Source organism: Castor canadensis, chromosome 11 (assembly GCF_047511655.1).
Source record: "Castor canadensis chromosome 11, mCasCan1.hap1v2, whole genome shotgun sequence".
NCBI classification, from domain to species: Eukaryota; Metazoa; Chordata; class Mammalia; order Rodentia; family Castoridae; genus Castor; species Castor canadensis.
This window is the reverse complement of record NC_133396.1, coordinates 1,349,564-1,372,737: the sequence shown is the minus strand read 5'-3', so window position 1 is coordinate 1,372,737 and position 23,174 is coordinate 1,349,564. Positions and strand designations below refer to the sequence as shown.

At 47.4% G+C, this 23,174-nt stretch overlaps 1 long non-coding RNA gene across 1 annotated transcript; it reads left to right on the top strand.

Annotated features, from left to right (window-relative positions):
• Window positions 1-13,034: 13,034 nt before the first annotated feature.
• LOC141413661 (uncharacterized) lies at window positions 13,035-22,207 on the top strand. The gene is made up of 2 exons (XR_012438402.1): window positions 13,035-13,278; window positions 22,030-22,207. It is a non-coding gene; the product is annotated as an uncharacterized lncRNA (long non-coding RNA).
• Window positions 22,208-23,174: the final 967 nt, after the last annotated feature.

Genomic DNA, 23,174 nt, shown 5'->3' with positions numbered 1-23,174 from the left:
GGCCCTGCCTGCACACAGGCAGAGAAATTGGGGTGCAGAAGGGAGCCCCTGACACCTGGTCATTTTTCTTTGTTCATGTTTTGGTGTCAAATCTCATAATCCTTTGCTAAATCTGATGTCATTAAGATCTAGCCCTGTGTTTTCCCATTAGATATTGGAAGAGGCTGGGTATTTTGGGTCATTCCTGTAATCAGTCTTGGCCTAGTAAGCCTGAGGCTCTGAGTTCAAATCCCATACAACCAAAAATATATATATATATTGTGAGACTACCGAGGGTACCATTGGCCACATTTAAAAAAAAAAATTGACTGGCATGTAACCATTTGGTAGAGTGCATGCTTAGCATATGCAAGGCTCAGGGTTCAACCTCCAGACCTTAAAAAACAAAAAACCTACACACACACTACTCTTCAGCAGCTGACTTAAAGTGCCCAGACTTGGTCAATAACTTCAGCTTCCCTTATTGTTTGTCTCACTTCCACCTCAAACCAACAAGAGGAAGCCAGGTATGCTCCCTGACCAATCCCACGGGAGGCTACCTCCAACCTCCCTGGTTGTCAGGGCTCACCTGAGCCCTCCCTGCCTCCACTTCTGCTGTTGCTAGGCAATGGCCAGCCCCTGGCTGTGGCAAGCCCTGGACAAAGAGCCTGCACTGTCTCACTGTCTCCCAGGCATGGTGTGCGCTCCTTCCCACCAGACCTTAGACGTCCTGATGTCTTGCATCCCCAGGTAGCCGAGTGTGTGGTGTGAGGTAAGGGTTCCACCTCCTCCTCCGGTGGATTAGAACTGTTTCAGGGGCCATTTGTTGGGAAGACTGTTTTCTCTGCGTAATTGTCTTGGCACCAGTTGAAGTTTCCTGACAGAAAATCACTGTGTTACTTTTGGTAAACTATAGTCATTCCTTTTTTTTTTAGTGGCACTGGGGTTTGAATCAGGGCTTCACCCTTGCTAAGCCGACTAGAGCTACACCTCTAGCTCTAAAATCACTTTCTTAAGAAAAAAGACCGAGGGTGACAGAATGCTGACAGGTCAGTGCTTGGAGCGAGCCCAGAGGCAAGTGGGAAATTTATCTGCTCTTACCCTCAGGGCCACATAGCCTGTTGAAGGGATCCAGAAGCCAGGGCTAATTGTGGGGCTGGTCCATAACTCCCCGCCCCCAAAGGTGCAGAGCCAGGAGTCCCTAGAGTGGCACTGCCACCAGGGGCTGTCCTCTGGCCTGCCCCAGCCTTGTTTCCCATCTCCTTAGCTGCTGTCTTTGAGGGGGGCAGGGAGGTTTGACCTTGTCCTTCCCCTATAGCCCTGGAGAACCTGTGATTCCTCCCACCCCACCTCATCTCCTGCACCTTTCCCTGCAGGGAAGGCTGCCAGGCCTGGCCCCAACAAACCAGACTGGGCGGTTTCTTGCCTCTAGAGGCTCTGTGTAGGCAGGACTGGCCATGAGGCTGCTAAGGAAGGAGGTTGGGTGAAGTGCCAGCTTCCAGCGGGGGTGGGGTGGGGTGGGGTGGGCGGAGCCCTGGCTGCACTGCAAATCAAAGCAGTTTTGAGAACGCGAGACTTTGTCACCTCACCCACCCCAGAGCTGGGTGTCTAACCTAGAGCATACTGCTATCCTATCCAAGTTACAGGCCAGACTCCACAACCCAGGAAGCCCACCCTGAGATAAGATGAGGCAGTGGGGACTGTGAACCACACCTGGTTTTGTTGCCAAAGAGTGGGACCCAAACCCAGAAATGTGGGATGGGAGAACAAGAGGTACAGCCCTTGACTGGACTCTGTTTACATAAAACTAACTCTCGAACTCTTAATCTGTGTGTCATGGTGCACACAGGAGGAGGAGGCAGGAGCTAGAGTTTAAGGCCAGCCTGGAATACACAGTGTAAAAAAACACCAAAAATCCCACGGGGCAATCTAGGAAACTTGAGCCCCGACTTCACGTGTGAGGATATGAGAGCGCTATTACTACCTTTTTTCTTTATATCCTGGGGATGAAACCCATGGCCTCCCATGGATTCTAGGCAGGTTCTCTACCACTGAGTCACATTATTACATCTTCATGTGTTAAGAACCACTACTGTAGTTACGGCAAGTATATCTATTTTTTTCCTTTTTGGTAATACGAACTCAGAGCCTCATTCTTGATTGGCAGGCGCTCTACCACTTGAGCCATGGCCCTTTTTGCTTTAATTATTTTTGAGATAGAGTCTGGTTTTATGGCCTGGCCAGCCTGGACTAGGATCCTCCTATTTGCACACTTACCCACATGGCTGGGATGGGAAGCACACATTACCACCTTGCCCAGCTTTTATTGGCTGAGATGGGGTCTCTTAAAGTATTTGCCCAGGCTGGCCTCAAACCGCAGTCCTGATTTCCTAAATAGCTAGGATTACAGCAATGAGCCATGGCTGTTCTCTTCCAGTATCTCAGAAAAAAGCATAGGGCTAAATCTTAATGACATCAGATTTGGCAAAGTATTCTTAGATTTTTTTGTTTTGTTTTTGGTTCTGGGGTTTGAACTCAGGGCCTTCACCTTGAGCCACTCTACCAGTCCTTTTTTGTGATGAGTTTTTTTGAGATAGGGTCTCAGGAACTATTTGCCCAGGCTGACTTTGAACAGTGATCCTCCTGATCTCTGCCTCCTAAGTAGCTAGGGTTACAGGCGTGAACCACTGGCACCTGGCAGAATTCTTAGATTTGACACCAAAACATGAGCAATGAAAGAAAAAACAGCTGGGAGCCAGTGGCTCAAGCCTGTAATCCTAACCACTCAGGAGGCAGAGATCAGGAAGATCACTGTTCGAAGCCAGCCTGGGCAAAATAGTTTCTGAGACCCTATCTGGAAAAGCCCATCACAAAAACAGGGCTGAAGGAATGGCTCAAGTGGTAAGAGTTCAAGCACCAGGACCCAGGTAGTGACACTGGGATTTGAGCTCGGATTCCTGCTTGCCTGGAAGGCTGATATCTGGAGGATCATAGTTCAGAGCTAGCCTGGGCAAAAAGTGAGACCCTCCATCTCAACAGAAAAGCCAGGCGTGGTGTGTGACTGTCATCCCAGGTACACAGGGAGGTGTAAATAGGATTGTGGCCCTGGTGAAAATTCAAGACCCTGTCTGAGCACAATCCCTGAGCTCAAAACCCAGTATTGCGGGGGAAAAAAAAAAAAAAAAAGGACCTAGGCGGGGGCAGTGACATCCCTGTAGTCCCAGCACTAGGGGAGACTGGGACAGGAGGATGGCTTGAGCCCAGGAGTCCAGACCAGCCTGGGCTACATAGCAAGACTCTGGTTCAAAATCAGCTCCTCACCAAAACAAAAATCCCCAAGAGAAATACAAAGACGAGAACAAAACAAAGCACCCCTCTGTCCACACTGCCCCAGTCCAGCCATCTCCAGGAAGTGATGTAGACTTGATAAAACTGCTAAAATGAGGCTGTGGCATGGTGAGTATTGAGCGTTTTGCTTAGAAGGAGGAGAATATGCTTAAGTTTAAGCAGAATTTGATTAAAGGAAAATATCAAGCAAACCATGCTGCTTCCTTTGTGCCTGGTACGATGTGGTATGATGGGTGTCTGAGGACACCTTGTGACATTCTGTCCAGCAGGGCCCATTTCGCTCCCGTCCTTGACACAGCCCTTAATGGGATTTTGGGGTTGTGGTGGAATCAGCACAGAGGGCAGAGCAGAAAGGACTTTGAGGGTGGAGCAGCCTTTTCCTGCCGATGTTGGGAATGAATGTGGGGCCCTGAGTATCTTCCCATCTTCTTGGAATTATTTAATCTATCAGCAGTGGGTTTTTGTTTTATTTATTTATTTATTTTTTGGTGGGACTGGGATTTGAACTCAGGACTTTGCTCATGCAAAGCAGGCACTCTACTCCCTGGGCCATACTTCCAAGTCTGTTTTGCTCTGGTTATTTTGGGGATGGACTCCCATGAACTGTTTGCCTCTGTGGTCCTGATCTTGGCCTTCCAAGATCCTTCCAAGTAGTAGCTAGAATTACAGCTATCAGCAGTTTTAATTAGTTTTGCATATTTTTTTCAATACTGAGGTTTGTATTTTTGCTTTTTTATGTAACTCATGTCCCACAATTCCAAGTCCAGAAGTGCTGAGTGATGAAGGGTTTTCTTAGGGCAGGGGCTTCCTTCCCACCCAACCTAGCTGTGGCTCCTTCACCAAGGAAACAGCCCTGTCCCAGAAATTCCCCCATACAAGAATTTAGCAGAAGAAACAAAAAAACAAATGAAGTCAGAGGAAGCTCTAGTCTTCAAAAAAATACTTTGCATAAGGGATGTTAGCTCCTGAGAGATGATGGAAAATTTAGAGAAAATAAGCCCTGTGGATTTGCTCTCTTCCTCCTGCTCCTTGTCTTCCTCCTCCTCCTCACTCTCGTCCTTCACCTTCTCCCTCCCCTCCTTCTCCCTCCCCTCCTTCTCCTCCTCCTCCCTCCTCCTCCCTCTCCCTCCACCTTCTCCTTCTCCTCCTCTACCTCCTCCTTCTCTCCCCCTCCTTCTCCTCTCCTCCTCCTCCTCGTTCCTTTCCCCCTTCTCCCTTCTTCCTAACTGTGGACAGCAGGAGACACCAGAAAGAGTAGGCACAACATTGCACACAGTGTCCCACAGGACCAGTCCAAGGGACCAGTGCCCCTCCACTGTCCATGGCCTCCTTCTTCATCTCCAGGTGAGGCTGACCCTGGTCTTGGCCCGGAGGTTGCCTGGCCCTGGCACCTCCATCCAGGGTCCTTGCCTTCTCTTTCTGATCAGCTCACACTATGAAGGTGACCTGGTAACTCACCCCACCCTGTGGGTCACTTCCTCAGCCACACTATTTTCTACAGCACTACTGTGTTCTCTCCTGGCAGGTGGATGTGCCTGGGCCCTGTTGTCCTGGCTCCTGGCCACATGACCCTTTCCCTGCTGACCTGGGTTGGACTCTGTTGCAGGTGGCTGCCTCAGGTCCTCTGAATTCTTGCAGGACGGAGAGGGGGCCCTGGCCTCCTGGGAGGAGGCTACTGAAAGGAATGTGGGTGATTGGGAAGACGTCCAGGCTGCTTCTGCCCACACCGGCTCCACCAGGAACTCTCCCACCCGCCTGCCTCACTTCGTTCTTGGGAAATTGTTTCAGGAAAGGCCTCACACCTGGGCCCCCAGCTCCAGCAAGCAGAGTGAGGGGAATGTTCACATGGCCCTCAGAGCAGAGCTGAAGAATTAAAGGACCCTTTGAGCTTGACTTTCAGTGAGGCAAGGAGTTTCATAATTCTATTCGAGAACAAGGTGTACCCTTTGATTTGTGAATTAGTCCAGAGACACCTGGGGACTCTTTTTTTTTTTTTTTATCTCGTGGGAAGGGTTCCCCAACAGAGATGTTCTCCAGGGTTCCTGTTCTCCCCTCTGGGATCAACCCTTTTCTCTGATTGCTCCCATCTTTGTCCTTTGTCTCTGTGGTCCATATGGACACTTCGCCTCTCCCACCCCCAGCTGGCGGGCAGCATTCCGGCTGCGATGGTCTGGGTCACCTACCGCCCCCTTCTGGTCTTTCCCTCTTCACCCCTGCTGGCTTCCTCACCTCCTGTGTGAGCAAGTGACAAACTGAAGCCATCCACTCCAGTGCCCTTTGCTCTCACTTGGCGTTGTCAAAGGTCAATTTACAACAATCTGAAGATCTTAATTGGCTTCATTTCGATTTTAGAATTCAGCTACACTTCATTGCATAAAATAAACTAGGTTTTCCATTGGGCTGAAGGGAGGTGGGTTTTATAGACAGAAATGGCTTGAGGGAAGCAGGAAAAGACAAGGTCACTTTCTGTGTCAGGGGGACAGGGAGGCAGAGAATAGGAAGATACTTGCTTAGTGAACACCAGGTGACTTCAGTGAGAGGCTTAGGGCAGAAGGAACTTTGTTGTCACACCATTGAAAGTGGTGTTTGGGGAATGTGCCTGCCACCTTTTCAACCCTGCCTGGTCACCTGGGGTGTTGGGGTTGGTGCAGCTCTTGGCTCACAGCAGTGGCTCCTGTGATTCCTATTTAACAAAGAATTTTTTCCTCAATTAGATGTTTGTTCTTTTCTTAGCTAGTTGTGTACCTTTTCCTCCTTCCCTCTTTCTTTCTTTCTTTCTCTCTCTTGTTTTTGGTTTACATGCTTGTATAGACACCTTCCTTCTTGCTAAGTGTCCGTTCTTCCCTCTGCTTGCATGCAGCAACCAACCTCCTCTGGCCCATGCTGAGCTGTCCATGGCTCTGCCAGAGACGTGAGGGTGCAATCATAGGGTTTCCTGGAAAAAGTGGAGCTGACAGGCAGGCAGCAGGCCATGTGAGCAGGTCAAGACAGTGAACCCTGACAGATCACTTTGTTCATGCACTGGTGCAGACTGTGACCAGAAGACTTCCAAAGTCCTTGTGTACTGCAGGGAAGAATCCATGGCAGGACACATGGGTGTAAATGGAGTTTATTAAAAGTTAAGGAAAAGGCCAGGTGCCAGTGGCTCACGCCTGTAATCCTAGCTACTCAGGAGGGAGAGATCAGGAGGATTGCGGTTCAAAGCCAGCCTGGGCAAAATAGGGAAAGGGAGTACAGGTGGAAGCCAGGAAGGAGAGAGAGAGACAGAGACAGAGACAGAGACACAGAGACAGAAAGGGAGAGAGAGAGAGAAGGGAGTGATCCACAGATGACATGCACAGGAATTTCAGGTGCTCAGGGTTCTTGGGTCAGCTCTGAGAATGAAAGCACAGGCGGACTCCAGCAACAGAGGTCGGAAAGATTTTATTTGTAGAGAAGAGAGGAGATAGACTGTGTGGGAATGCAGGGGGAAGGGAAACTGATAGTTCTGTGGGTCAGGGTGGGGATTGGGCTTTATAGCCTTTTTGTGCATTGCCTGAGGGCAGAGGTGCCTTTCAGATGCAGATGGCAGTTTCCCTGGAAGAAGTTCCTCCTTGACGGCCCCGCCCACGGTCAGTCCTTCAATCCCCGCTCTCAATGGTCGCCCTAACTGCTGTTAGGAATATACTGCTTCCTGCTGACAGGGGGCAATGAAGGGGCCCACAGCCTCAGGGCTGACCATGAGAGAGGAGTTAGAGGGGACCACGATAGTAAGGATAGTAGGTCGTTTTCATCTCCATCAGGGGCATTTGTAGTCTGATGGATTCTAGGCAAGAAGAAACAAACTTGACAAGTAAGTTTAAAATGCAGGGCCCAAACACAAGCAAGAGAATAATGGCAACTATAGGCTCCAGAAAGGATAGGAACCAAGTCCTGGAGGGGAGCCAGGATTTTATTTGGTCCCATACCTGTGTGGATACCTGAGTTTCAAGAGATTGCTCCCGGAGCCTCTTAGCCTGCTGGAGAATGTAGTCTGCACGTTCCTCTACAATGCCTGAAGTGTTTATGTATGTGCAACAGCAAGTACTGGCGATGGCACCTACCCCTCCTTCTTTAGCCAAAAGAAAATCTAGGGCCAGGCGGTGGTCCGTGACCACACAGTCAAGGGACGACAAAGACCTTTATATGTCTTTTATGGCAAGGCCTACCTGGTCTGAAGTGCCCTCTACTACTTTGGTTAGGTTTTTTGCAGTTACATGATTGGCAATCACCCCATAGCTTATTCCAGCTAGGGCTGTAACTAATGCTTTTATCCCTAAAACTATTAAAGTAACCTCCCTTTTATGCCCTATGGGAAGCTGTTCCTGTTGTAGTTAGCATTCCTCTTTCCTTCCAGATGGCTGCATGAGTGTGCAGGATCAGGAAGGCATACTTAGATCTGTATAGATGTTGACTCTCTGTTCTTTTGACAGTCTTAGGGCTTCTGTTAGGGCCACTAATTCTGCCAATTGAATACTTGTATTAGGAGGAAGAGGACCAGATTTGAGGATGCCAAATTTTGTTACAACTGCAAACCCTGCATGTCTGACACCATTCTTGACAAAGGAACTGCCATCAGTGTATAATTCTAGATCTGGGTTTTTTAAGGGCTGATCAGTTAAGTCAGGTTGGGCAGCATAATTTTCCATAAGTACCTCCTCACATGAGTGTTCAGGATTTCCCTCTGCCTGTGGTAGAAGGGATGCAGGATTTAGGCTCTGAGAGGTCCTTAAAGTTATTTCTGTCCCTCCCAGAAGCTGGGCCTGATATTTAAGTAGACGGCTGTCAGATAGCCAAAGTTCTCCTTTTGAGTTTAAAATTCCCCCTAGGCCGTGTGGGGTATAAACCGTTAGGGGGCAGTTTAGGATAAGTTTTTGAGCTTCAGGCACTAGAAGGCTGACTGCAGCCACTGCTCTAAGGCATCCTGGTCATCCCTTGGCTACCTGATCTAACTCTTTGCTTAAGTAGCCTACTGGCTGGGCAGTGATGCCCTGGAGCTGAGTCACCATGCCCAAGGCCAGTCCTCCCTTTTCATAGACATATAATTGAAACTTGTCTTGTATTGGGAGACCCAGGGTGGGAGCTGTCATAAGGGCCTTTTCTAACCTGTGGAATGCATTTTCTGACTTGTCATCCCATTCAATAAAGGGTTGGGGATCCTTCTGTGCTTCCTTAAGGATTTGATATAAGGGCTTGGCTAGGTCTGCATATCCCAGGATCCAAATTCTATAGTATCCTGTGACCCCCAAAAAGGCCCTCAATTGCTTCAGAGTTTTAGGTAGAGAAACATCAGGATTGGACAGATTCTATCTTCTTCTACAGCCCTCATTTCTCTCTCCAGGACAAGACCTAAATATGTAACCCTAGACTGACACAATTGGGCTTTTTCTTTAGAGATTTTATAACCTCTGTCTGCTAAGAAGTTTAGTAAGGACTCAGTGGCTTGTGAAATGACAGGCTCATTTGGACCACAGAGCAGGAGGTCATCTACATATTGTAGCAGAGTAGCTTGTGGATATTGTCACTCTGCCAAGTCTTGGGTTAGAGCTAACCCAAAGAGGTGGGGGCTGTCTCCAAATCCCTGGGGAAGGACAGTCCAAGTGACCTGTCAGACTTTCTTATAGGGTCCTCAAATGCAAAGACAGGTTGACTTTTAGTATGTAAGGGAATGCAAAAGAAGGTATCCTTTAAGTCCAGGACAGAGTAGTAAGCAATACCTGGGGGAATTTGGGCTATGAGCGTATAGGGATTTGGAACTACAGGGTGGAGAGGCACCACTGCTTCATTATCAGGCGGAGATCCTGGACGAGCCTCCATTTGTTAGGCCCCTTCTTGGCACCGAGAATAGGAGTATTACATGGGCTGGAGCATTCTATTAGCAGTCCCTGTCTCTTTAAGTCTTTGATTATGGGAATTAGCCCCTCTTAACTTCTGGCTTTAAAGGATATTGTTTTTGATGGGGAAACCAGGATGGGTCCATGACATGAATTAGGACTGGGGCAGCTGTTTGTGCCCGTCCCACAGTGTGTCCATCCATCCACACCATGGGGTCTACTTGTTCCTCTATTAGGGGCAAGCAAAAGTACTCACCTGGGGGTAAAAGTAGCTGAACCACCAATTTGGATAGAAGGTCTCACCCTAGCAGAGGAGTGGGGGTTTCTGGGACAATTAAAAAGGAGTGACAGAAATGGAAATCTCCCCAGGAGCAGGCTAGAGGCTGAGTGAAATAACGCTCTAGAGGCTGGCCTGATATGCCTCGAACAGGAATTTTCTTGGAGGACCTGGGTCTGGGAGAGAAAGGAACAGCTGAGATGCTGGCTCCAGTATTGATAAGGAGGCTGACCTTGTGCTTAATTTGGGGCTCTTCTGCTTTTACAGTGGTTACAGAAGCCTATATGGGAGGCCCCTGGACCCGTCATTGGGTGGGAGGCTCTGACCTTGGTTCCCCTGGGAACCAGGGACAGTGTGCCTTCCAGTGTTTTCCCCGACAAATGGGGCAGGGTCCTGGAGGTAGCTTTCTCCGGGGCACTCCCTCCTAAAATGGCCTGCCTGTCCACACTGAAAGCATGTCCTCGGGTGTGGACTTTGCCCTGGGGAAGCCTCTCTGAGCACTGCAATAATAGCCTCCTGCCACTTATCCTTTCTCTTTTCCCTTTCCAGGTCCTTCCTTTCTTTTTCTAAGTCCCTGTTAGAGTATACAGATGTGGCTACATGGACCAATTGGTCCCGATCTCTGCTCCCTTCAGCCACCAATTTCTGAAGCTTTTTACAGATATCTGGTGCTGAGTGTGTTAGAAATTTATCTTTTAGGATTATTTCCTCTCTGTGACTCTGGTACAATGTTAGTATGCTTTTGTAAAGCATCCCTAAGTCTCTGTAGAAAAGCTGCTGGGGTTTCTAAGGGTCCTTGCTGTACAGCTGTGACTTGGGAGTAATTAAGAGGTTTTACCTTGGCTCTCCTTAGTCCCTCAAGAATGCAGTGGATGAAATGATTACGACTCCATTCATCCTTGTCATTTTCAGGGTCCCACTTAGGGTCATACCTAGGCACTGCCTGTTCTCCTGTTGGAATTGGGAATCGAGTTTCCCTTCTAGGTATCCAGTGTCTTTGTCTTTCTTCTCCTGGCCTCTCCTCCTCCTGTGAGGGCCCAATCTGAAACAGCCTGTAGGGCCGCTTTTAACTAAGTGATAATTGTCTCCAGCTGTGACTGCCTGATCTAGAACCCGCTGTTTCTCCAGAGAAGTGAGGGTCTGAGATAACAATAGCATTACATCTTTCAGCTCAGCTCAAAGTTTTGGCTGATTTCTCTAAATGCCTGGATGTACTGATCTGGGTTTTCTGTGTAATTTCCTAAATCCTTTTTTATTTCTTTAAGTTCACTCACTCTAAAAGGAACATGAGCTCTGTCCCCTCCAGGAATTAACTGGAGGGGATAGAGTCCTCTGGGACGATGTCAGGTGTGTGAGATAGCTGGGTAAGGGGGAAAATGGGGAGCTGATGGAGCATTAGATGGGTTTTTTAACTCAAGGGAGTTTGGGGGCTTTTTGCAAAGGGTTACCATGGTCTGGGTATCTAGCCTGCATTTGTTTAGCCATTTTGGGTGGATTCTTAGGAAAAAGAACAATTGAACATATGGAACTTCGGTCCATTTTCCCTCCTTTTTACAGAACATATCTAATTGAAGAATGGTATTATAATTAATGCTCCCTCCTTCTGGCCATCTTTCCTCATCTCCCAGAGGATACTGTGGCCAAGTCTGGGTGCAGTAAAACTTGAGTCGCTTTTGCTGAAGACTTTCTGGATCAAGATCTTTTCAATGTTTTAATAAGCAGGCAAGGGGGGATCCTTCCTGGATCCTTGAGGCTTGATTTCCCATCTAAAAAGGGAAACGGGAAAATTGGTCTCCTTAACAGAGGTTTCTCCTTTTATCTAAGCGTCCCCAGATGAGGAGAAACTCTAGTGGGAGAGGGCGTCCTGCTCTCCCTTGCTCCTTCCACTGCCACTCGTGGGTGGAGTCGTGGAGGATTTACAGATAGCTGTCTCAGTTGCACCCACCCCCCTGAGATGATCTTTGACCAATCTCTCATCTATTTTGACTTGCCTGTTTGCCCTGCGACCCAGGTAGGCCTAGTTCACCTCTATCAGCTGAATGCTTGTAATTAAAAAAATAACTTTATCAAAGTAACCAAGAGGGCTTGCATGGCCAGAAGGAGAACCCCTTTAGAGGCATGGATGGGGACTCTTGAGGAAGTAGAATTTTGTTCCCCTATATATCCTGTGAGGCATATATGCTTTTTATGAAAAGAGAGAGAGAGAGAGAGAGAGAGAGAGAGAGAGAGAGAGAGAGAGAGAGAGAGCGCGCATCAGGAGGCTTTTTCTCTGGTAAGGGGCAAAAACGGAGACCTGGGATTTTTGCCTTTTAACTGGTTTTTTTGTTTGTTTTTTTTTTCCCCTAAGGGCAGGCTTCGGAACCTGTTTAACCAGTTAATCTGATGTTTGACAAAGACAGTTAGCCTAAATTGGAGACTAGCACTTTCTGATGCCTGTAGGGATTTTTCCCAAACTCCCTGAAGAAAGAAGCTCACTGTTATTTACAGCAAAGGCAGGGAGGGGGACACTCATCCTGAGCTGCCTGGGAAAGGGGAAGGAGAGGCTGAGGGTTGAGGAAAAAGAGAGTTTCCAGGCTCAATGCATGAGGGATTATTGATCATCCCTGCTGTCCAGGTCAATCCTGCCCAAAGGCAGTACTGGAGCACTGGAAGCAAGAGGTGACCTCCACTCTCGGGCCACAGAAACCATGAAGAAAGCATGAGAGATCTGATTGTCTGTTTGCCGCAGACACGGCTGGAGGGGTCCAAGACTTAGCCAACTTTGGGACCTCAGGGCGGGTCAGGAAGTTGCATCTCCAGGCTTTGGGTGACACCAGGAAGTGCCCCGGCCAGAACACCTTTTGTGGCTTGAAGACAAACTTTCCTTTCCACTGGCTGTTTTCAGACCTCCCCTTAAGCTGGTCAGATCTTGAAAGAGAGTGTTAGTGTTTAAGGAGAGAAAAAAAGGAAAACCCTAGGTGCACTGAAGTCAAGTTCTGCCCAGGTAGCATTGGCAGTGCAGTACAAACCCCTGCCTGGCCTCTGAGTTTCCTCAGATTGCCTGCCGTACAGCTGTAGTGGGCTTGGACTTTTTCCTGTTTCCCAAGGAGGAAACTCTCCTTAACAAGACAGAGAGAGAGAGAGAAAAGGTCGACCTAGGCCATGGTGGGGGGGTCTCTCCTGTTAAACAGACTCCACCAGAGTGCTCAGAGTGCTGGACGCTCACGGTGACATTCCTAGGCAGTCTTTCCCAGTTTGGCACAACCTATACCGACCTCAGGTGAAGGCTGGTCCCTTCGTGCATCACCAAATATGATGCACAGATGACACATACAGGAATTTCAGGCACTCAGGGTTCTTGAGCCCGCTCTGAGGATGAAAGCACAGGCAGACTCTGTTGGCAATAATGGCACCGATAGGTCTTAGTTCTTACTGCACCCTTAAGCTTCTGCTTTCCAGGGTCACAGTCCTGCCTCAAGTCTAGCTTCAATCCTCCTTTTGCCCCAACATCCAATCAGCATGAACCATAAGATCCTAACCAATCAGATCATGCCAAGTCTCACTGAGGAGTATTTAAGCCCCTGCCCTTCCTGCTTCTCTCTCTTGGCTCTCTCCCTCTCCCACCTGGCAATAAAGAAGCTCTTGGCCAGATCACTCCTCTCCACATGGTCACTTTTGGGGCCTACTTTTCCAACATTTTGTTGCTGTGACTCGGGTGGGGGCTCCCCACTAATCCTGGTGGGACCCCCATTCTGACTCACCCCACGACCACCCTGAGGATGTGACTGGCCAGGACTCATCCTCCCGATCGCCCTGCTTGCATCCAACACCGGACATTGTTTGGTGAGTCCACCTACCCTTCTCGGGCCCCCTTTGCAGTCTCTCCCTTTGGTGTCTCCAGGGTTTTCAAACACTCCCCCTGTTTGGCCATCTCTGGGCGGCTCAGGTGGCAGAGGGATTCCCTCAGTTGTTGGGCTTGGATCCATTTTGTCATGGGTCTCAGACCCCTCGTCCAAAAGCCTGGGCCCAGGTGACCCATAGCCCTCGGCCATTCGGACCAGCATGCCACTAGAACTCAGTGATGACTGATTCTCGTGGGCCTTGTGCAGTTTTCGGGTATTTGTGCTGCACAGGGACGCTCCACAGTACATAATATCCTCCTCTCCCATTATGGGACCAGGTACCACACAATGGATACCTCTGCATCCTCTTTGCCGTCTGACTCCCCATTGAGATGCCTCCTCAATAATTTAGACACTTTGGGTTTGACCCCAGACATAAAACCAAAATATTTAATCCTATTTTGCACTCAAATCTGGCCCACTTATCCTTTAGACAACCAAAATCGCTGGCCCCTTTTCAGGTCTTTAAATTCCAACCTTTTATGGGACATATAACTACTGTGAGCGATCGGGACGATGGGGAGAGATTCCATTATGTCCAGACCTTTTCATACCTCCGTCTAAATCTGGCTCTCTGACTTCAAACCCTCCCTCTGTACTTTCTATTCCCCTGCGCAGATTCTATCAGCCTGTAAACCAGTTTCTAAATCAGCCAATTCCTGTCCAAACCTCCTCCTTCCCCACGTAAACAGACTTCTTGCACTGCTTACCATGCCTATCTCCTCCTATCTTCCTGAAAAACTTTCCCTGTCATGGAGTTAAGCAAGCCACTCCTTGCCAATTCTGGCCTTAAGGTGGTTCCAGCTCTGGGAGAGCTCATGCTCCCTTCTTGTGAGCTGAGACAAAGCCCTGGATTTATTTGGCGACTGGAGAGTGGAGGTTTTGTTTCCTGAAAGCCTGCCAGTACCAGTCAATGGGAGCAACCTACAGACACAGGTGATGGCTGATCCCTCAGGCGTGTGTCATGCCTCCAAGCTCTGCCTTCCCCTCCCATACCTAAGATGTCAGTGCACCTTTCTGCCTCCTCCATGGTCTCGCCACATGTCCTCTGTCTCTGTCTGCCTTCCCCTCCCTGGGCTTACTGGGACCCTGCCTCCCATGGAAAACCTGTAGCATGGAACCTTATGACTTAAGCTATTCCAACTAGTTTGCCAGGCCTCTCAGTCTAACGTAACTTTAAATCAGCTGCTTTACAAAAGCGCTTGCAAAAACCTGCAGCTGCCACACTTACGCTCCAACTCCGTCCCCACCAGGGGAGGAGGGAAAGCAAACAGGCGCACCTGTGCACAGGATGCCGGCTGCTGGACACAGCAAAAATGCCTGCCATAGCTAGGAAAATCCATAGAGAGGACCCAGCACATCCTGGGCTGCCAGCCACATGTGGTGATGGCTGTGGCCCGCCACCACTTCCCCTAGAATAAACGCACGCAGAGTGCACAGGAAGGGGGCAGGGGCGACAGCTGCAGGATCAGGCCTAGGCAGTCAGGGTCATTTGTCCCAGGTGTGTGTGGAGGGCGTGGCCTTGCACAAGTCCTGCTCCTAGCCCCACCTCACACCTCAGGGCATCAGACCCTTGTAAGCCAATGGTTAGCTCAAGGTTATAGTTCCAGAAATAACAAAATAGATATTACTGTGGTCTCTAATTTCTCATTTAGAATTTTCTATAACTTTGGCCTCAGCATAAATTTTTCCCTCCAAATATTAACAGTAGTTGTCCTGTATTGTACTGTTATTGGCCTGAAATGCCCTCTGAATGCCCTTCTCTAACTTTACAAATGATTTCTTTGTTAAAAAGGTAGCCTTTATTAAAGAGGCTGCCTGCTTCTAGCTAAAGGTCAGGATCCTAACGTTTTGTTCTTTCTAGATGGGACCTGCGTCTTCCAGTCTTTGGCTGGTAGATGTTGGAAGCTTTGTACTGAGGTCGGCCTCAGTATGCCTTGGGTGACCAAGAGAAGTGGCCTTCACAGGGCTCCTTAAATTACAGTACCATACTCCAATTGGACCTTTTTTATAAAAGTAAAAAAGTAAACTGAGGTCCCCTATACAAATTTCTACCTTCTAAGCCACCCCACTACTCAGAACCTCTTAATGAGTGCTTCTCTCCAACAGGCAATGGTAGGAAGAGGGCAAGTCTTATGTCCCCTTCCAGTTATCAGATCTAAGGGAAATTTAAAAACATCTAAACAGCTGTACTGATGCCCAGACAAATACATTCAAGCCTTTATCTCTGTGATCCAAACCTTTCAACTGACATGAAAGGATATTGTGCTTCTAGATCAGACTCTTATCTCATTAGAAAAGCAATGGGATCGGGCCCAGGCCACTCAGGTTGGAAATGATTATGTGGCTCAAGCAGTAGAGTGCTGCTTTACACGAATAAACTCTTGAGTTCAAGTCCAGTACAGCCAATGTAAAAATAATAATAATAATATTTGGGGCTGTGGAAGTAGCTCAATGGGAGAATGTCTGCCCAGCACGTGCAAAGCCCTGGGTTCAATTCCCCAGCATTACTAAAATAAATAAATAAAAAATGGTAAAGAAGATAAGTGGCATTTATGTCACTTCAGCCATCTCATAGTAGAAAAACGTAGTTTAACCTAGACCAGATCCCTCATTCTTCAAGTGAGGAAACTGAGGCCCAGAACAGTTCAGAGACCTGCTCTCCAGAGTGTCAGGTGTCAATGTAAAATAACAACTTTACTTTACAGCAACAACCAAAAAAAAAAAAAAAACCCTCTTACCTTTCTACAGCATCTTAAGGACGCTATCAGAAAGCATACCACAGTGGACTCAGAGTCACAGGTGAGAGAGGTTCTCCTCAAAGATACATTTCTAACACTCAGTCCCAGATATTCGTAAAAAACTCAGACAGTGGCTGAAGGAAAAGTCACTGAACCAAGTAATACAGCTAGCCATGTCTGTATTTATGGCTATGTCTGTATGTCTGGGACCTTACTAACAGGAGAGAAAAAGATAAGAGACACCATGGCCTCATTGCTGCTCTCAGAGAGGGCCCCACCCGACTGGGGCCTGTATCCTGAACTTGCTACCATGATGGACAGGAGGGGCACTTCTGCAGAGAATGCTTAAGGGGGGACAGCCTGGGAGACAGCCCCACCCCCAACCAGGACCCTGCTCTCTGCAAGGGTAACCACTGAAGGTTTAAGTGCCCCCGTCACCTGATGGAAGGCGAGGTGCCACCTTCTATGGATTGATGGGTCCCGGCCCTCTGTCCACACTCCACTTCTTGGCATCAGTGTTGAGGAGCCATAATGGCAGAAAAACAAAAGGCCATTTTTCTCCTAGACAGTGGAGCCCGTTTCTCTGTTTTACCTTTTTCTCCTGGTCCCTGGTCCAATGACTCTAGGGGCTGGAAAATCTGGCCAGCCCCTAGAGTGCTCCTTTACCTGGCCTCTGGCCTGCTCTTGGGGAGATCTCCTCTTCTGTCACTCTTTCCCCATAGTACCTGAAACTCCAGTGTCCCTGCTGGGACAGGATTTACTATCTCAATTAAAAGCTCAAATTCTCCTCCCCCTAGGCAGCTATCTCTGCTGCCCCCTCCTTCAGGAACAAAGAAGATTCCACAGTGTGGACTGATGAGATGAGTGTAGGGTGAGCCAGGACAGCCCTCCCTATTCAAATAAAACTCAAAAATCCCTCACAGTTTCCACACCTAAAACAATATCCCCTCAAGCCTGAGGGACATGAGGCCTTATGCCTATTCCTAAAAACAATAAGAGCTACTAATTAGTTGCTCCAGCCCCTACAATAAATTTAAAATTCTTATAAAAGTTAATTTTAAAATACAAGTTACAAAGTAAAAAACTGGAAAGGATATAGATAGGTAATAAATGTATTTTTTGGGAAGTTAAAGAGAAAAGGAATGGTTTTTTGGATGAGAAAGGATTTTGTAAAAAAAGGTTTATCCTAAAGATTGTTTCAAATAGGAGGGATAAAAACAAGCCATCAAAGGGTTTAATATGTTATATAAAGATCTAAGTAAGTTTTAAAAGTGCATAATAAGAAACCTCAGTGTGTGATAAAGTTAAATATAATCTAAGAATTGCCTAAAACATTTTTAGGGTCATGTCAAACTAAAATCAAATCCTCTATGTCTATGAAATAACAAGGTTATCTTAATATTGTTCTGCTCTGAGTAACATCTACAAAAAAAATTACAGAGAAGGATTTTATCAAAGAAATTATTTGTGTTTTCTGCTGATCTTGTCAAGCTTTAAGTACTACTAAATCAGAGTTCATTTACATATTTGCTTATGTGTCTAAAATGACCACCTTGTAACAGTGTTATGTTATACTTTATCTGAATATGGTACAAACATTTAAAAGGTTAAAAGTGTCAATTTATATAAATAATGAGCTAAAGCTCTCTTTTATCCAAGAGTGTTACATTTAAATCCTGACAGCCCCTTCCTCCCACAGGTCACCTACCTAGGTGTGGCCTTAAAGGGACAGACTCACTCCCTGAATCTTATATGCATCAACCCAATCTTCCGTTTCCCAACCCCCATACCATAAGACAGCTTACAGCTTTCCTGGCAGTTATAGGATTTTGCAGAATTTAGATCCCTAGGTATGTAGTTAGTCCCTGAGCAGACACCTTTTTATGCTCTTAGTAATATTCCTATTTGGGTCTTAGATAATGTATGGCCACCCATTTCTCTCTCTGTAGTTGGAGAACTCTTGAAATTGTCTAGGGAACAACATTTCACAGTGGTTCTCCTGGCCAATGCCCATCCCAATGCCTGTGTTCTTGCTCTCCTATTCTTAAGCTTCTTCCCTTGTATACAATGTGTCTGCTATTGCTAATCAAAATTTAACCAGTTGTACCTCCAGAGATACCAACCTCTCCAAAACCGCCCTGAAAACTACTGTGAAGGCCCCATCCAGGACACCACAGGAGCCTGAGGATCCCGCCCATACAACGCCCCCTGCCAGCAGGAAGCAGTTAAAGAGATCAATGCTTTGCCCCAATTCCTGATCCTCAGCCCCTATCTTCATTATTATTAAAGAAAAAATGGGGGAATGACAGAACAATAATGTCGCCATTTTGTGAATCAGCCAAAATGGCAGCCCCACCCTTAAACCAATTCCCGCGCTCTAAGACAGCCCCACCCCTACCAGAGATTCCAGCACCTGTGCTAACTTCCTTCCCCTCCCCCTTCTATAAAAGCCACGGCTCGCCCAGTTCGGGGCTGCGCCATCTTTTCCCCGGGCAGCCTGGCAGTTTGGGGTTGCCATTAAACCTTGCTCTGTGCACGTGAGACTTTTCTCGTGAGCTTTCTTTGAGAGTGGCGTTTTTCCTAACAATACCCAAGGTATTTTATGCCTTGAGGAAGGCTATCTCTTTATAGGGAGGTCATGGAAAAAGGACCAGGTATGGGGGCTGCCATGTCTACACCCAAACCATACTTGAGGAAATTGGGCAATTGCCCAACTAATACCTAATCCTGAACATATTTCTTTTTGGAATAATACTATAACACAACAAACTAAAATTTCCCAACAAAGGGGAATAGCTTCCTATAGGGATAAAAGGGAGACCACTCTAATGGTTTTAGGGATAAAAGCATTAGTTACAGCCCTAGCTGGAATAAGCTATGGGGTGATTGCCAATCATGTAACTGCAAAAAACCTAACCAAAATGGTAGAGGGCACTTCAGACCAGGTAGGCCTTGCCATTGTTGTCCCTTGACTGTGTGGTCACGGACCACCGCCTGGCCCTAGATTTTCTTTTGGCTAAAGAAGGAGGGGTAGGTGCCATCGCCAGTACTTGCTGTTGCACATACATAAACACTTCAGGCATTGTAGAGGAACGTGCAGACTACATTCTCCAGCAGGCTAAGTGGCTCCGGGAGCAATCTCTTGAACTCAGGTATCCACACAGGTATGGGACCAAATAAAATCCTGGCTCCCCTCCAGGACTTGGTTCCTATCCTTTCTGGAGCCTATAGTTGCCATTATTCTCTTGCTTGTGTTTGGGCCTTGCATTTTAAACTTACTTGTCAAGTTTGTTTCTTCTTGCCTAGAATCCATCAGACTACAAATGCCCCTGATGGAGATGAAAACGACCTACTATCCTTACTATCGTGGTCCCCTCTAACTCCTCTCTCATGGTCAGCCCTGAGGCTGTGGGCCCCTTCATCGCCCCCTGTCAGCAGGAAGCAGTTACTGAGTAGACTTCATTGTCCCTATCCCTAACAGCAGTTAGGGCCACCATTGAGAGGGGGGATTGAAGGACTGCGGGAGGTCCCAAAAGGCAGTAAGTGGTCAAGGAGACACTTCTCCTCCCAAGGAAATGCCTGTTTGCATCTGAAAGGCATCTCCACCCTCAGGCAATGCAAACTAGGCTATAAAACCCACTCGCCACCCTGACCCATGGGATCACCAGTTTCCAGGTCCCCCTGCATTCTCCAATATGCAGTCATTTCCCCACAGAAATGACCTCTGACCAATTTCTTATCTATTTTGACCTGCCTGTTTGCCCTGCGACCCAGGTACCTAGCTCTCCTCTACCAGCTGAAGGCTTGTTAATTTAAAAATAACTCTTATCAAAGTACCAAAGAGGGCTTGCATGGCCAGAGGGAGGACCCCTGCAGAGGCGTGGATGGGGACTCCTGATGAAGTAGACTTTTGTCCCTCTGTATATCCTGTGAGGCATATATGCTTTTTATGAAAAGAGAGAGAGCGTCTGAAGGCTTTTGCTATGGTAAGGGACAAAAACGGAGAAGACCATGAGGTCTCTGCCTTTTAACTGTTTCTTTTTTCCCCCTGGGGGCAAGCTGCTGAACCTGTTTAACCAGTTTAACCAGATGCTGACAAAGACAGTTAAGCCTAAATTAGAGACTAGCACTTTCTGGGGCCTGCAGGGATTTTTCCCAAACTCCCTGAAGAAGGGAGCCCACTGCTGTTTAGGGCAAAGGAGGGGAGGGGGACACACATCCTGAACTACTTGGGAAAGGGGAAAGAGAGGCAGTGGATTGGGGGAAAAGAATTTCCAAGCTAAACGCATGAGGGATTATTGGTCATCCCTGCTGTCCAGGTCGATCCTGCCCAAAGGCAGTACTGGAGCACTGGAAGGAAGGGATGACCTCCATTCTCTCCATGGACCTCCATGGGTGGTGGTCTGAGCCTCCCTGAGCCGGGGCATGGTTAACCTGAAATATAATATTTTCCTAACTCGAGCCTGCCTTAATTTGATTGTTTTGGGGGTTTTTTTGGTAGGACTGGAGTTTGAATTCAGGGCTTCATGCTTCAAAGCAGGCACTCTACCACTTGAGCCTCACTCGTAGTCCATTTTGCTGTGGTTATTTACTTATTTTTTTGGTGGCACTGGGGTTTGGACTTAGGCCCTCACACTTGCTAGGGAAGGCATTCTACCCTTGGAGGCACTCTGCCAGCCTTTTTTCTTGATGGTTTTTTTCAAGATAGGATCTCACAAACTATTTGCCCGGTATGGCCTCAAACTGCCATCCTCCTGACCTGATCTCAGCCTCCCAAGTAGCTAGGATTACATTGATGAGCCAGTGATCACTGAGTTTTTAAAACAGTTTTATTGATGTATGACTGACATATAATAAACCGTGCATAATTACAGTTTATCAGACATACATTACACCCAGGAAACATTGCTCCAATCAAGACAGTAAGCTCTCTGCCCCTTTGGCTGTATCTCCCTTCCCATCAGCAGGCAGCCACTGTACGCCCCATGCCCCAGTGCTGGGCTGGGCTTTACGCACACTAGACACACCATAGCCTGTGGTGTTGCTTTTTATCACTACAGCTTAGTTTTCATTGCCTATAGATAATCTTATTGTGATAGTTTGAGCATGAAATATCCCCCACAAGCTCCTATGTTAAAGCCTAGTTTCCCAACTGGTGGCACTATTGGGAAATTCTGGAAATGTCAGGAGGTGGAGCCTAACTGGAGGAATTAGGTCACGGGGTCAGGTCCTTAGTGGGGGATGGGTCCTTGGGGCATCTTGTCCTTAGGATCTTCCTGTTGCTCTTTCTGTGCTTCCTGTCTGCCATGATATAAGCTCTTCTAACATGCCTTCCCATCATGGAGTGAGCTCTCTGAAACCATGAACCCAAATAAATCTTTCTTTTTTTTTAAGTAGTTCTCCCAAGAATTTTGGTCCCCACAAAACAAAGTAACTAACACACTTACATAATGGACTGTGTAATATCTGCTCTTTTTCTTGTCTTTCCTTCTCCCAGCATAACTACTTTGAGGTTTATCCATGTTGCTGCATGGAATAATACCTCATGACATTTTCCTGCTGAGCGGTATCCCATTATGGGATGACTGCACCACAATTTCCTTATCCATTCACCTGTCGATGGACATTTGTGTTGTTTCCAATTTGGGACTACCTCAATAAAACTACTGTGAGCTGGCCGCTGGCGGCACGCCTGTAATCCCAGCTACTCAAGAGGCAGGGATCAGGAGGGTCCCAGTTCAAAGTCAGGGAAATAGTTCACAAGACCCTATCTCATAAATACTCAAGACAAAACAGGGCTGATGGAGTGCCTTAAGTGGTAGAGCACCTGCCTAGCAAGCATGAAGCCCTGAGTTCAAACCCAGTACTACTGAAAAGATAAATAAATAAAGCTACTATGTGTATGGATCTTTTATGGACATATACTTTCATTTCTTTTGGTAAATACTTAGGAATGGAATGGTACTTTAAAATACCACTAAGAAGCTGCCAGCCATTGTGGTGCACACCTGTAATTCTACCACTGAGGAGGATGAAGCAGGAGGATTTCTAGTTCCAGGCCAACCTGGGCTCCATAGTGAGACCCTGTCTTGAAAAAAGTAAAAAAGGAAATAAAGATTAACTGTCAAAGTGGTGTCTGTAAGGTACTGCTGAATTAAGACCATGCCACGTGTGAAAAGAAAAGATTTATTAAGATCCAGACTGCATGGCTGCCCCCCCCCCACACCAGGTCAGGGAGCAGTGACTTGGGTGAATTGGGTAGTGGGCTTTATAGGAGGGGCCAAGCCATGGGGGAGGGAGAGAGCCTCTGGCCTCCGATTATCTGCGATCACCAGATGGAACAGGTCGCCATGCCCGGCTAGTTGAGTAACTGGAAGTTCCTGAGGTGTTCTGCAAGCCAAGAAACAATCAGGCAGGGAGAAACAAGCAGTCATAAATCAGGGGGTCTGGTTTTAAGGTGTAGCCTTGGGTTCTTCTGCCCGCCCCAAGAATGCCAGGGACCTAACATTCCAGCCTTTTGTTGGTATTATGGGTGCCGATCGATCTAGCTGCTTCGTGCTGAGTGGGAGCATCGTTAAAGGGGGTTCCGCTGGAATTGGGAAATTTGTGAGGTCCCCAGGAGTGGAGGCTGACAGTTTGTCCCAGGCTTCATTTGCAGACAAGGCCGGTTGTTGGGAGAAGGCTGTAGTAGCATCTGGTGGGAAGTCTGTCTGCTGAGTTCCCTGAATGATCCTGGAGGCATCTAGGGTTAAAGAGCATTTTCCTGATTTAAGGGTTTATATTTCCATAGCATCATTTAGGCCCACTGCCCCCACCAGTGTTTTAAATCCACCTATGGCAGAAAACCCACCACTGACGAATGGATTAAGAAAATGTGGTATCTATACACAATGGAATTTTATGCAGCCATGAAGAAGAACGAAATGTTATCATTCGCTGGTAAATGGATGGAATTGGAGAACATCATTCTGAGTGAGGTTAGCCTGGCTCAAAAGACCAAAAATCGTATGTTCTCCCTCATATGCGGACATTAGATCAAGGGCAAACACAACAAGGGGATTGGACTATGAGCACATGATAAAAGCGAGAGCACACA